Genomic DNA, 16,317 nt, shown 5'->3' with positions numbered 1-16,317 from the left:
AAAAAATAAAATAGATTTCTTACGACTTTTTGGTCATTTAAAATAGAAAATTAAAACATTTATGTAATTTTCATTTTACGATAAATTGAATTTATATAATTAGTATTTTATAGTCATATGTATTTGATTAAAACTTTGGTGTTACTAACCACGAGTTTAGTGTTACGTTGTATTGTAGTTTACTTCCAGTTCTGAACTCATTTATGCTAACTTACTACACTATTAATAAGATAAATTTTAATCGAAAACCTAATTTTACAGGAAATATATCTACTTCTTATTATTTCGTCGGTATTTCTAGGTCTGTGTGTTGTGTACTGTATTTTTCAAAGTCTAATTCCCCATTTTCATTATTTCACCCGCAGGCAAGTCTGTGAAATTAAAGCTTTGCGGGTTAATCCATTTTGAAAAATCTAAAACAATAAATAAGTTCACTTTCATTATCACTTTAAATCACTTTTGTAGAAAAGAGGCATATGTTGAAGAATAATCGGTTCGGTCTGGATTTCTCATAATCAGATAGTTAGGTACTTTAAATTGATGGAATCAATGTGTGCAGATTCACTTACAGTTAACAACGCGGTACGGCTTTTACTTCTTAGAGTAGATTATCTCGCTGTTCGAGTATGATCACTCGTGCATATGTAGTTTACCAGGTTTGCCATCTTGGGTAGGTTTTAGTACTTCACCTGTCCGGCAGAGTGCTAGTGGAGCGGATATAAAATTCTTAGCGGTCTTTTTTCGTGACATTTGATTTTGCTTTGCACTGCCGTGAGCTTCGCGGACGTAATTTCTATTTTAAAATATTTCGCTTTTTAAAAACGCGAGTGTCTCGCAGAACGCGAGTGTCTCGCAGAACGTATTGACTTACACGGGTGTGTAATTAACATCTAGTGAACTGGTTATTATAAAACTTTGTGTCAGTGATAAATTAAACAAAATATTTTTATGGTTTCATTTTGATGGTAAGTCAGCATTTGTTTATTATCTCAATTTAAATTTATTATATTTTCCATGTAAAATAAATTACTATAGTAAATAAATACTTAATTTGAAAGTAAATTAATAATACTGTGTAAGGAGTACTATAAAATTGTATTTAAATTAGGTTTACATTGGTACATGTTGTATAGATAATCATTTATTTCTTAATATATTCCTTAAACTAAGATTAATTTATTTGTCTAAATTATTACATGCAGTTTTTTTTAAACTTATACGATGTGTGTATCAATTTTATATAAAGTGCAAAATAGTTATCTTTTGGTGTAAACTTGAATAATATTATGGAATAACTAGTTTTTAGTCATTGCATATTTATTTGTGTATGTAAGAGAGTTCAAGCCAATCACCTATTTGCGAGTGCCTATAGGTATTTTATATAAACATTCTTTTGAACTGCACAAATCTAAACTATAAGTACGTTTTATTAACATTTAACCTAGATATGATATAAGCGTACAAATAATTTATCTTGTTTCAAACACCAAATAAAACAAGTAGTGATATTTAAAAAATGTGCAAAAAATATAGATTGTTCTCTTTTCTTTACCACAATTATTGGTCCTTTTTTCGATAATGGACAAAATCACCATAAATAAATGAAAACTGTCAAGAAAAAAAAAATATCAAGTTTTTCTTAATTTTTTTTGACAGTATTGTATCTGAAATGCCATTTACAGGGGTAGAACATTCTCAAAGGGTAAAAAACGAATAAATAAAAAAATAATAAAAACAGCCTTCTAAAAATGGATTACGTATAAAAAAAAATATATTGGTCAAATGTATTAAACAATCACAAAAAAAACTAAAAGAGATATCTCGTGACATTAAGCATTATTATTCTCATAATATTTTATGTGGCCAAAATATTTTCCTCAAAAGCCGTTTTCCTTGAAAGCTTTAAGTTTAAATGTAACTACGTAAAATATTTTTTGAGACGCGGATACCAAAAACTGTTTTTCATTATTCTTTTAATTATTATTTTATTGTAATGTTATGATACTATTATATTGGTATTTGCAACATTTCTTTTAGAGTTTTTGAAAAAGCCTGATTGGCGAATGTTAATATTTTTTTAAAAACTTCAGATTTAATATAAATTCAATCTTTATTTTACATGAATACATTAAAAACGAGAAAACAAGTCCAATGATCTAAAAAATATTAATAACGAAATGTTTTTCCTATTTCTATTGGATGTGTATCAATGTATTGGAATTTATTTTAAAAAATTGACACTACAATGTGGCTGACAAAATTAAGGCGGACCTCAACTTACGCACATGATTGGTTCCTGAAAATGTATGCGAAAGTTAACTGTTCCAAAGTAGAGGGATGTAAAAAAAGTAATAAAAAAACACCAAAAATTATACTTCAAAATTTGAATTTATCAAAAATTACTTAGTACATATTGAATAAATATTTTCTTAATAAACTAGTCAAGAGTTGTATTTTACTATTTTTTTCTTTTCTTCATAGAGTTCTGTAACACGAAGTACTATTATGGATCGCCCTACGCACTTCAGATATTATGTGTTCTCAATTGGGATCACATTCTTCCATAATTTTTCAAAATGTCTCGAGATGCGTAGAAACTCCGTTCTTATTTTATATTGTCAAGCTCTTGATGCTTTCTTCAGGTTCTTCTTCCTTACTTTGGATTTGTGTATTATTTTTATTCTCTTGTCGGTCCATTAGTAATTCATTAGTCAAGGGTTCAGAATGAGATTTAACATCTCATTAGTATCTTCACTGTATAATAATATGTTCACTGCATGGAAACAAAACATTTTTGTATTTTCGCCAAAAAAATTTTTTTTTTAATGTGCAAAATAGCGAATTGTGCGAAAGACGAGGTCCACCTGTACGGCATTGTCAGATTTGGCGAAATCCTTATTCCAAAACGAAAAATTCCAGCAATGCATTGCATTTTTTGACAATATTTTTTTCATTACGGAAATTATCTTGCGTTAAATATTTCAACAACGCTTTTTCGGTAAAATTGTTTATTTTATTTTTAAATAAACATATTTTGAGAAAAAATTGCATAGAAAATCGCAACGCTTGAATTTTTATTTTATTATGAAGAAAACATCAGATTTCAAATATCTCTTTCCATTGAAATTTCGTATTTTTTGGGTCATTAAACAATTCGGTGAGAATTATATATGAAAGCGATATAAAAAAACATCGAGAATCTGAATTGACAATTATTAGTAGGTTATGCTGCCAGATATTCCTTTGAAATCGTTATTGGAGTGCAGTACACTGAGTGCATAAAGGACTGCAGCACTATCCATGTATTTAAATTGCTCTACTTCAACTTGTTTTCTTGCTGTCCTCGACTCGTCCTGCGCAGGTATTACTAACTTCGTTCAAAAATATTATGTTTATATTGATATACGTTTTTTGCACATATATGTGTAGATATAGTAGATGAATATACTGAAATATATAGTATTGAATATTTTTTCTTGTAACCCTTATCCGCACCCAATGGTGCATAGAGTACTGCATCGTATTGACGCAGTATTATCTTGATCGTTACTTACATGAAAGCAAGGTGATCACTCTTACGTTTCAGGGACCATTTTGGGATAATATTAAATAAATATTAGATTGTAAAATCACTAATATTTATTAACAACTGGGAATCGAATCTGGGACCTTCAGCTCTATAGCTTAGACGGTGTATTATATAGATGAATATGTTTTTTGTAGTGCATAATTAATTGGTAGATACACGCAAAGCTATTTTTTATATTTATTTACTGAATTAAGTAAAAAAAATAAGGTTTCTACTTTGATTTTATTTCAACCAATTCTTAAGTACCTATTCCATTAAATATATTTGGAAAAATCAGTAGTAATCATCCCGATAATAATTATTATGGTAACATGTTTGATGAAAAACACTTGAATATGTTATATACTCGAAGTATAGCAGTAAAAATATTTTTATAAAAAATATAAATCCACTCTTCAGTAAAATCTACCTTTCAAAATTATTTAAATATCAAGTCTACTTGATCGAAATACGTCAATATTTTTTATTCTCACATCCAATATTCGAGTTTTTCAAGTTTAATTTGAGAAATCATCAATAATATAAAAATAACAATAATTATGCTTTATTATGTTCCATGCAAATATATTAATAATAAAATCAAATTCATTCCATTAAATATGTATGAAAATAAGTGTATGGATACCCTTCATACGGACGGTTTTACGAAGCCTTATGAAGCTTGATACAATTTTTATCTGATGTTTGGTTATACGCACGATATTGGTGTTTTCCAAAAATTTCTACGATTATCCATCGGTTACATATCGGTATTTGTTTGTTTATAATCATCCAAGTAGGAACGGTTTAATAATACAGATAACTATTAGTTTTCTCTATTGCAGATGTGAGGAGTGTGGATATCAGAATTTCAAACGGAACTTTATGTTATATATATATATTTGTTAATATATATATATATATATATAAATATATATATATATATATATATATATATATATATATATATATATATATATATATATATATATATATATATATATATATATATATATATATATATGTATACATATATATATATATATATATATATATATATATATATATATATATATATATATATATATATATATATATATATATATATATATATATAAATATATATATATATATATATATATATATATATATATATATATATATATATATATATATATATATATATATATATATATATATATATATATATATATATGTATACATATATATATATATATATATATATATATATATATATATATATATATAAATATATATAAATCCATTTTCGCTATTGTAAAAATTCAAATTGGGTTTATATCACCAATGAACTTTGGGAAATGCATCATGTGGCGATATAAATAGATCTCAGTTGGTGTTCAATGTTCAAAGATCATTTTTTCAGCATAAAAAAATCACAAGACAGCACATACTTTAAATAAAGTATCTAAATATCTAAATTTCATATCTGAATATATAAAAAAAATCTTATTGCTTTTTAAATTATTTTATTCGTACTTTAAACAAAAATAAAATAAACTGTAAAATAAAAAATAATAAATAAGAATAATTATAAAAGGAAAATAGCCAATAATGTAAATTGGATAGTAAAAAATGACTAAAGAACATAATAAACTCCAACGATCTGCAAGAAATACTCGTCATCATAAGCATAAACCCATAATCACGTATTTAAAATTCCCATCATTCTCACAAAAACCAGAATTTATTAATGATATGCTTTTTTTTTTTATTTAAATTTTACAAACCACATTTTCTTAAAATCCATTGGTAAAATTGTGTCCTTGGAGGATGAAGTGGGGTTAGGAGCTGTTTCAATTTTTTTATTTGTGTGAACATGAACAATAGGGGCGCGTAAGAATTATATCGGAGCTTTAAAAAAATATGTAAAACTTTTCTCTACAATGCCGACACGTGTAACGAAAATTATATAACTGAGAGGAAAAATAATTATAATAACAACTGGGAATCGAATCTGGGACCTTCAGCTCTATAGCTTAGACGGTGTATTATATAGATGAATATGTTTTTTGTAGTGCATAATTAATTGGTAGATACACGCAAAGCTATTTTTTATATTTATTTACTGAATTAAGTAAAAAAAATAAGGTTTCTACTTTGATTTTATTTCAACCAATTCTTAAGTACCTATTCCATTAAATATATTTGGAAAAATCAGTAGTAATCATCCCGATAATAATTATTATGGTAACATGTTTGATGAAAAACACTTGAATATGTTATATACTCGAAGTATAGCAGTAAAAATATTTTTATAAAAAATATAAATCCACTCTTCAGTAAAATCTACCTTTCAAAATTATTTAAATATCAAGTCTACTTGATCGAAATACGTCAATATTTTTTATTCTCACATCCAATATTCGAGTTTTTCAAGTTTAATTTGAGAAATCATCAATAATATAAAAATAACAATAATTATGCTTTATTATGTTCCATGCAAATATATTAATAATAAAATCAAATTCATTCCATTAAATATGTATGAAAATAAGTGTATGGATACCCTTCATACGGACGGTTTTACGAAGCCTTATGAAGCTTGATACAATTTTTATCTGATGTTTGGTTATACGCACGATATTGGTGTTTTCCAAAAATTTCTACGATTATCCATCGGTTACATATCGGTATTTGTTTGTTTATAATCATCCAAGTAGGAACGGTTTAATAATACAGATAACTATTAGTTTTCTCTATTGCAGATGTGAGGAGTGTGGATATCAGAATTTCAAACGGAACTTTATGTTATATATATATATTTGTTAATATATATATATATATATATATAAATATATATATATATATATATATATATATATATATATATATATATATATATATATATATATATATATATATATATATATATATATATATATATATGTATACATATATATATATATATATATATATATATATATATATATATATATATATATATATATATATATATATATATATATATATATATATATATATATATATATATATATATATATATATATATATATATATATATATATATATATATATATATATATGTATACATATATATATATATATATATATATATATATATATATATATATATATATATAATATATATAAATCCATTTTCGCTATTGTAAAAATTCAAATTGGGTTTATATCACCAATGAACTTTGGGAAATGCATCATGTGGCGATATAAATAGATCTCAGTTGGTGTTCAATGTTCAAAGATCATTTTTTCAGCATAAAAAAATCACAAGACAGCACATACTTTAAATAAAGTATCTAAATATCTAAATTTCATATCTGAATATATAAAAAAAATCTTATTGCTTTTTAAATTATTTTATTCGTACTTTAAACAAAAATAAAATAAACTGTAAAATAAAAAATAATAAATAAGAATAATTATAAAAGGAAAATAGCCAATAATGTAAATTGGATAGTAAAAAATGACTAAAGAACATAATAAACTCCAACGATCTGCAAGAAATACTCGTCATCATAAGCATAAACCCATAATCACGTATTTAAAATTCCCATCATTCTCACAAAAACCAGAATTTATTAATGATATGCTTTTTTTTTTTATTTAAATTTTACAAACCACATTTTCTTAAAATCCATTGGTAAAATTGTGTCCTTGGAGGATGAAGTGGGGTTAGGAGCTGTTTCAATTTTTTTATTTGTGTGAACATGAACAATAGGGGCGCGTAAGAATTATATCGGAGCTTTAAAAAAATATGTAAAACTTTTCTCTACAATGCCGACACGTGTAACGAAAATTATATAACTGAGAGGAAAAATAATTATTGCTTAAATAAAACATCAAATAAAATGACCAAAAAAAGCAATAAAAATTAAACTAGATTTTTAAAAAAAATACAAAATAATAAAAGAATAGAATTTAATTTAAAGGAATTTCTTAAATATTAAAAAAAAAACTATCAACCGTTTTGTACGTTCTAAACCATACGCATTCAAAAATACATATGGTTTAGAACGTTGTTGAAAAATTTCTCCATTTTATTTTAGGTAAGGGTCTAAAGCGCATTTGTACCGGAATCGTAGTAACTAGTTAAATTATTATTTTAGTTTATTAAGTATGGGCCCAAAGCGCAATTGTCCTACTGTATTATTTATGTAGATGGGAATTGCATTTATTATTTACCTTGCTTATTATGTACAAGGTTTATAGATCATTTAGTGGATTTTTGTTTCTTCTAGCTAATTAAATATGTTTTTATTATGCAATATATTCCTACCGGAATATATCGCATTTCAACAACCGACATTAATGTATTGATTATGGGAGTCCTGTTTTGGAATTCCAAATTCATTTAAGAATACGAGGAAAATTGAACACAAATTTTGAGTTTGTCTTTTTTAAACAATAATTACGTCATTGAATTGATTTGAATGTATCACCAGAAAACAACACTAGATAAAATGCAAAGACAAAAAAAAATCTGATTTTCCTTAAGACGGGTTTATTTTCAAACCCTATATTTATTTTATTTTTATAAATCAATATCTTATATATTTTTGTCAATAAATATTTTTTTATTGTAGTGCTTCAATGTTGTAATACATTTAAAATATAAAAAAATGTGTTTAATTTTTTATATTGATATAGATAAGATAAGAACTTAATTAAAATTATTTACAGAGCTTAATTAAACTTTCATATTCCATTCTGAATAATAATAATATTATATGTCTGTTTTTCCGCCTCCGTAGTGTAATGGTCAGCACGCTCGGCTACCGTTCTGGAGGTCCCGGATTCGATTCCCAGGGGGGGAGTCAAAAAAATATAAGTGATTTTTTCACTCTAATATTACGCCTGAAGCGGAGGATCACCTTTCCTTCATGTGTCAACTATCAAGATAACACTGCGTTTATATGATACAGTGCCCATTGCACTAATGAACTACGGATAAGGGTTTGAAGTTGAAGATGTCTCTGTTAGGATATCAATAAAAAATCTTAATGACATTCTTAATGGACATACAAAAAAACAAACAAATTTTTTTTGAGATAATTTGGAGAATGAAACATAATTTGTACTTTTATGGGGGGTGTGGTACTTATTTTGTTCTGTAATATACCGTAATATACTTATGTAAAACAAACTAACTATTTGCCCAAAATCACCTGAAATGATTAAACAAACCGCTATGCAAAATGAAGAACGCGTCAAATTATTATTATTTCAACGTCACGATGTATCTATATTTCCGCCATTTGAAATGTAAACAACTTAATCTTTTACATTTCTCACATTATTTTCCCAAAAAGAACGGTATCGATCATCTTGTATTTTTATGTAAATTTATTTGTGAATAAATAGTAAACATTAAGTTCCCTGTCGAAAATATAGATCACCATATTGAAATAATGCTAAATTTAAAGAGCAAAGAGCAAGAATTGCACTTCAGTCAGTGCTAACATTTAACAATTGATTGTTTTCTTTGTTGATATCACCAATTTTCACCGTCAGCTATATTCCTATATAATGTTTGATCAACATCGTATTTTGCAAACATATTCAATTTTCTTTCACGACATAAAAAAACTGCTTATTGCTGATACTATTCTGGGAACTGGACAATAAAACCTATTTTTTCATTGTACACATTTTTTGTCATATTACTACGTATTCCATTGTTATTTGAAATTTCTTTTAATTTACCATATTTCAAAGTGTCAAAAGCACACAAACGATAAAAACGTTGAAGTAGTGAAGAAAACTGCTATGGATAATCGTGGAATCACTACAAGAGATTTTGCGGAGGCTGTTGGCATATCGGTTGCCTTTTTTCGTGCTTCGAGGATCGAAAAAAGCTTTGGCACTAGTGTATTATGTCTCAGGGGTTTTACTTTGATGAGGACAAAATAAATTTACGAATAAACAAATTATTTTCGATAAAAATAAAATGACGCTTTATTTTTTGAGCACACCTCGTATATGAAATCCAGAGTTAAGATCATTATTTTTAACAATTAAGTTTTTTTAGTACTTTGAACAAGTACGATTAATATAAGAATTCTACACGTAATTTTGGATAACAACTGATTATGGAACAGCGTGACGCAAAAATATTGTGAGGAATAATGATTTCTAAGGTAAACCTTCTAAACCGGTTACATACAATAACAAATAAATTATAATAATCAAGAATATAATATGTAACTGTACGTGCACTGGTAGTATAAAAATGTGGGAAGGTAAAATGTCTTAACATGTAAACAATGGTTTAATTGAATATGTAGGTACCTATATTAACAAAAATTCAAATATGTTATTTAAAAATTCTAATATTCAATTGTTTATGTATATTTTTATTTCGTGAACAAAAAAGGGTTGTCTTAAAATGTTTAACAAAATAAAATGAATCGGGGTGCTTTTGCAGAATTTTTAAGTATATAGGTCTAGATGAGGATAGACTATAGAAGGAGTGGAAGGGTAATCAACTGTTTAATACACACACACATAAGAGTACATATATGACGTATTTCCACTATTATTTTAATATCTCTCATATATGTAATATCTCTCAAAAAAGGCACTTTTTTCCAGAATTCTTACATAAAACTTAGTAGCGCTCTAAGCCTTTTCGTTTGCCAGCAGCAGCGACTCTTTGAAACGTTTCCTTTATTAAAAATAATATTTATTTTATTCGAGTATTATTTATCAACGTACCATCAAAGCAGAACAATATTTTTATGTTCTTTATTAATGAATGCACATTATGTTTTTTTACATGTTGCGTGTTACATCACTATTATATTTATAATATATTATAATTACACTAAATAATGTACCATAATATGACCATTTACATCCATTCATTATGCACGAGTAACCTACATGTATATTATATGACGTATCATTGATAAAAGTTAGGCAGTTATAATGACCCTTTTTATAAACATCGTAATAATTCGCGATTAACCTTGAAATTTTAATTCCTGTCTTGTAAATTTGTTATGATGAAGTATGTATACCTGCTTTTATGGTGCTTTAATTGAATAAAAAAATTATTTACTCGAAGAAGAATATGAAAGTCCGAGTATTTAAATTAAACGTAAACTCTAATGAACTGAGCACACCCCTTGACTCGTGATAAAGAACGTGGTAGGTACTTTTCTATAATCTGTTTTCAACTTGTCGCAATCTTTCATACGGTTTATAGCTAGCGACAGCATAGTGCTAATCGCGCCTACAGCGCGTCCGTGTAAAGGCCGCCATTGACCGTTATGCATATCTAATAGGTAATATGATGTAACAGGCTTATGTGTCATTATTAATATCAATCAAAACAGGATCTATGAATCTTCTGATTTTTGAGACAGCTGTTTCGCTTTGCAAAGGCATTATCAGACTATTTAAAAAAAGTAACTGGCATTTAATTACAAAAATTACTCAAAATAGTCGATATTTTTATATTCTTATAATGTAATGAGTGCATTTTTATAACATGTGGGTTGGAAATATATGAGTTATGTATGTCTACATAAGAATATATGTTACATAAGAATATATACGTATTTTTTTATATGAACAACTCTAAAACTAAATAAATATGAAACTACAAATACACCATTTTTTATCGTGTTTCTTTCAACAAACTATAAAATTATGTTAATATGTACATCAATATAAGAATACTAGCAAATACTTGTGAAAAATCTCACGATATTTTTTTCGAAACAAATAAACATTATTAAAACGCTTTCAAATATTGACGAAAATCTTTTATCGTTTTCAATGCGAAATGCTTTTCATTTAAAATATAAAATAAAATTAAAAAATCAAACTGAAATAACAATTCTATCACAACTGATGCAACTCTCAACAAAAAATTCAACTTTAATATTTTAACTGATGAGGAAATTTCCTTTCTTATAAAATATATCACAGCCAACCATAGACCGATAAATATATAATTTAAAGTCTTTGATTTCATATGTTTATGTGTACATTTCAAAATATTTAACTGAAAATTTAAAAACCTAAAATGTAATTGAAGAAAAAATAAATTGAAACCTAAAATGACCCAGCTGAAGCAGGTCCAAAATTCTTTTCGTACAGAATGTAAAATTAAAAAAAAATATCTGAACTATATTTTTTATCAATGGCTACACATAAAATGTCATTTGTCGTTGACATGGTAGGATAAAAGTGTTTGTTTTAGATTGTTTATTAGTGTTTAAATTCAAGGATATTCATACCTTCCTAATGTGCATGTTATGTATATTACACTATATTAATAGCTGTATACTTTTAAAATTAAGCGTTAATTTGTCTTTAGTAAATGAAACGCTGAATCAGGAAATTCGTAGACCTTCAGTGGTGTCATATTATCATTTTACTAGACATTTGAAGATCATAGAGCACAATTTTAAATTGATTGGTTTGATTAATAGAATGTAGAGTAAAATTTATAAACGAAAATATCTGCACTTCCTTATATCAACATTCGTAACGTAGGAATGTAGGTACCTACATTATCTAATTAATACTAGTGATTTTTTTTTAAATTGGCATTTACACAGAAACTAATAAATACTTATACAAGTGGAATTTGGAATTTTTGGTACGTAACAGGACTCACTACCTTGTCACGTCATTAGCTGTTTAAAATAATCACTTTTTACAGTTTCTTAAGTTTACCATTCTACTCATGATAAAGTAATCACATGATTTCATTTTGAAATTTGTAGTAAGTACGGATATAAATTATCATTCAAAATCTCGTTATGTTCAACGAAGGCGGGTACGTTCGTTTTGGGGGTTTTTGACATATGGGTTAAAAGCACCGGTGATTTACTAGAGAATGTGATGATTTTTAACTGATGACCGTATGTTACAGGGACTGAGGATAGACATCATCTGCTTTTTGAATGGATATTTCGTCACAATTTAAGGCGATTGTGAATTCGCGTATAAGTGTACTAAATACATGTTGCTTTGGCGGGAAAATTGATGATTTGGTCCTATTCATATTTTTGTCTATGCATTGCCACTATAAATTGATTAACAAATCAAATAAAGGCAAATACAATAAAAATTTATAAAAATAGTAATTCTGCCACAATAGACCAGAACAATGATTTTATTAACTGTGCATATTCATTGTTTAGTGTTATTATTTATTTTCTTTAAATATGTCACTCGGTCAGAGTTCTGAAGTAAATTGATTGCGATGCATGTATGTAGAAGAATAAGTATAAATGCACACATCGGACTGAGGAACCTGCCCAGTATTGAGTATAGTTTTGTTCCCATATGTGTTTTTATTAGTTTCTGATTTAATATTTTTTATTAATCAACATTATTACTAAAATAAACTGTTGACAATATATCGATTTCACAATTACTCATTTTTATTTTTCAGGTATTTTTCAGGAATCAAAAATTCATTTGACAAGCATTTCAAGCATTTTATTAGTGATGTTTACGATGGTAGCGACTCAGCTATTCTAAGATAAAATATTCACACAAAACAAAGAACTTTTGTGCATTTGATTATAATATAAGCAGATTTTATTGAACATGACTATACTTAATATATATATATATATATATATATATATATATATATATATATATATATATATATATATATATATATATATATATATATACATATATATATATATATATATATATATATATATATATATATATATATATATATATATATATATATATATATTTATATATATATATATTTATATATACATAAATGTATGCCAACAAACTCTTTATACCATATAAATAAAGTTTTGACGTCAAAATGAAGCATACAGAAAAAAATTCCACATAAATATGCGCATTTAAGGCTATAAAAATAAAAGTCAACCAAATATGTGAGAAAATGTGTGTATTTTTATAAGTACAATAGAGCGAACATTGAAGACTTTTTGTAGCCATAATAAAATAATAAAAACAGCAGGAAATCAAGTCAAGCACTTGCCATTATAGCTGTTTCTCATACGTAAGATCCAGTTTTAACCCGATGGTTGCCAGAGACGAGATATCTCGGCAAATGGCGGAGTGCCCGTATGGCCAGAGACGAGATATCTCGTCAGTACTTTTGATGACGTATTACTCCGCAGTTTTAACTCATATTGACAATCTGTCAAAAACGGAACATACATTGCCATCAGTTGAAGTTGTCACAAAATATTTTATAAAGTTTTTAAATACTTTTAAGTGATTTATCGGTATCACTTTCAGCTGACAGTTGACAGATGTCATTAGGGCTACCACTCAAACCACTTGAAATATTGATTATTTTAATCGATTGTTTTGAACGCCAGGGGTTTTTATTTTGCTCAATTTTTTTGTGTTTTTCTTATTATTTTAAAATATTCCATTGATAAATAATAGTTGTGTGTTAATATTAAATTTAATAAAAACTTGCGTGTGCGACTTAGTGTGACAACCCTGAAAATTTGAAACTGGTTTAACTTCAAGAATAAAACTCTAACAATCGATGCAGGATATAATATTTGGTAAGTAAATTATAATTCAATAAAAACAACAAAAAAAAATCTTTAGACAACTTTTTTTTTTCAAAAAAATACTTGGCCTGTTGAGCACTGCGGCGTAATTTATTTGCGGCCATGAAAAGGTTAATGAGTCACTTAATGGTTTGAATTACTTTATATTTACGACTTTTATACATGTAAAAGGCGCTCTTGATACCTTTCGTATGAGGTTTTAGATTTAACAAAATAATCAACATTCTGTTGTAGTAAATTATTTAGTGGATTTAATTTATAACCGGGGCTGAGCATTTCATAAAAGAAGAAAAGCAGTGCCTACACTATTCTACTATGCGTTCCATATGGGCACAATTTTTTTTCTCATTACCCAATGCCCAAATAACTATGAAATTTATTGACGATTTTTGCAACACCGCTTATCATGACCCTACTTAGACTCCATCTTTATAAGTTTTATAGCTTATTCCTACTTGTGAGTGGATTTATTAATTATGTTTAAGTTAATATGATTTCATGAGCGAAAATTCTAAATAAAAATATTCGCTGGGCACATAAAGTGTCTGACTGTTTTAAGCCTTCATCTACACCCGATGATGCTTAGGGCACTGTATCATATGAACGCAGTGTTATCTTGATCTATACCACATGAGAGAAAGTTGATCAACCCTTCGTTTCAGGTACCAGTCCAGGGTAATATTAATTAAATACTTACTACTTACTACTTACTAGAGTTAAAAAAAACAGTTACTGACCGGATCTCAATTTCAGACGACCAATATTTTTTAAGAATGTTTATTCGTTTACGAGTGATTGTTTATTTTATGGTTTTTAGGTGTCATCATCTTAAATGGTAACAAAAGTTCCATCCCTACTGATCAATTTTGTTGGTCATAAGATCGTTCGTTCATCTGATCCGGTTCTAATGATCGGATCGTGATGCAGATCTTGTAAATGATCAGATCCTACCAAACTCTATCGCGTACTGCTATTAAAAACTCTACGCACACCACTGATCACATATTTAATGTAAAGTATTATCACATTATCTCTATCTACTGTAGACCTGTACAGGTTGCTTGTTTTTGAACACACTATTTAAAAATTAATTAAAACTTTATTTTATTTTATTTAAATATAAACCTATAAATTTTATTGGACTCAAAAAAGGTCTAATGACAAGACCAGTACCAAATGCATCGGGTCTCGGAAGAATATAGCGGTGTTACCGCCACCGAAAGGGCAAATAATGCGCGGAGTAAAATAATGAACCTTTAGTTATATTCACCTGTTTGGCGTCCAATCAAGAAACAGCCTTAACCTAGTCCGACTTACCTTCGCAACAAACCGCGATCATTACACGAAACGGGTTGAAATTATTATTCTTATTTCCCCACAATACGCGTAATTATTAAATTAATTCAACCTCGAATCTCGGGTAGACTCAAATCTGCACATACCCGAGCCCGAGACCCGAGAACAAACTTGTATTGGTAGCAAAAAAGCTCATTTTACAGGACATACAGCTTTATGTTAGGTACCTACCTACCTGCCTTTAAAATGCGTACTAAATATGTACTAAGTACCTGCCTATTTGTAGGCTATATTTTACTTGCACGCTTTACAGAATATATGTTTAACATTTGTGAGTGTAACGTTATGTTCATGTTGAAATAAAAAAAAAAGAGAATTAGTGTTTCTTCATCCCCTACATTCTATTCTCACGTCGTAAAAATTTAAATATACATATATTTATATATATATATATATATATATATATATATATATATATATATATATATATATATATATATATATATATATATATATATATATATATATATATTATATATATATATATATATATATATATATATATATATATATATATATATATATATATATTATATATATATATACATACATATATATATATATATATATATATATATATATATATATATATATATATATATATATATATATATATATATATATATATAGTTTTATAACGTGGTAATATTTTTCGTCGTAAATTGGTTGTAAATAATATGTAAAGTGGGTGTATAATAATAAAATAAACAATGTGTTGCTTTGTAACTAAAGTTATTATTAAAGTTTATTCTTATTTTATCTTTATAATATTTTTATATCTATCTATCTATCTATCTATCTGATTCTGACAGTTAATAATATTAT

At 26.7% G+C, this 16,317-nt stretch overlaps 1 protein-coding gene across 1 annotated transcript in view; it reads left to right on the top strand.

The window, feature by feature from the left end:
* Nucleotides 1-745: 745 nt before the first annotated feature.
* Nucleotides 746-16,317, top strand: part of LOC148307800 (very long chain fatty acid elongase AAEL008004-like) — a 49,056-nt gene continuing 33,484 nt past the window's right edge. Inside the window, exon 1 of the mRNA XM_088262784.1 lies at nt 746-965. The gene's annotated coding sequence lies outside the window, so the exon portion shown is untranslated. The remainder of the gene's footprint in view (nt 966-16,317) is intronic.

Source organism: Brachycentrus maculatus, unplaced genomic scaffold (genome assembly GCF_059751285.1).
Source record: "Brachycentrus maculatus isolate JH-2025_06_01 unplaced genomic scaffold, ASM5975128v1 h1tg000189l, whole genome shotgun sequence".
NCBI classification, from domain to species: Eukaryota; Metazoa; Arthropoda; class Insecta; order Trichoptera; family Brachycentridae; genus Brachycentrus; species Brachycentrus maculatus.
This window is presented reverse-complemented; position numbering and strand designations above follow the sequence as displayed.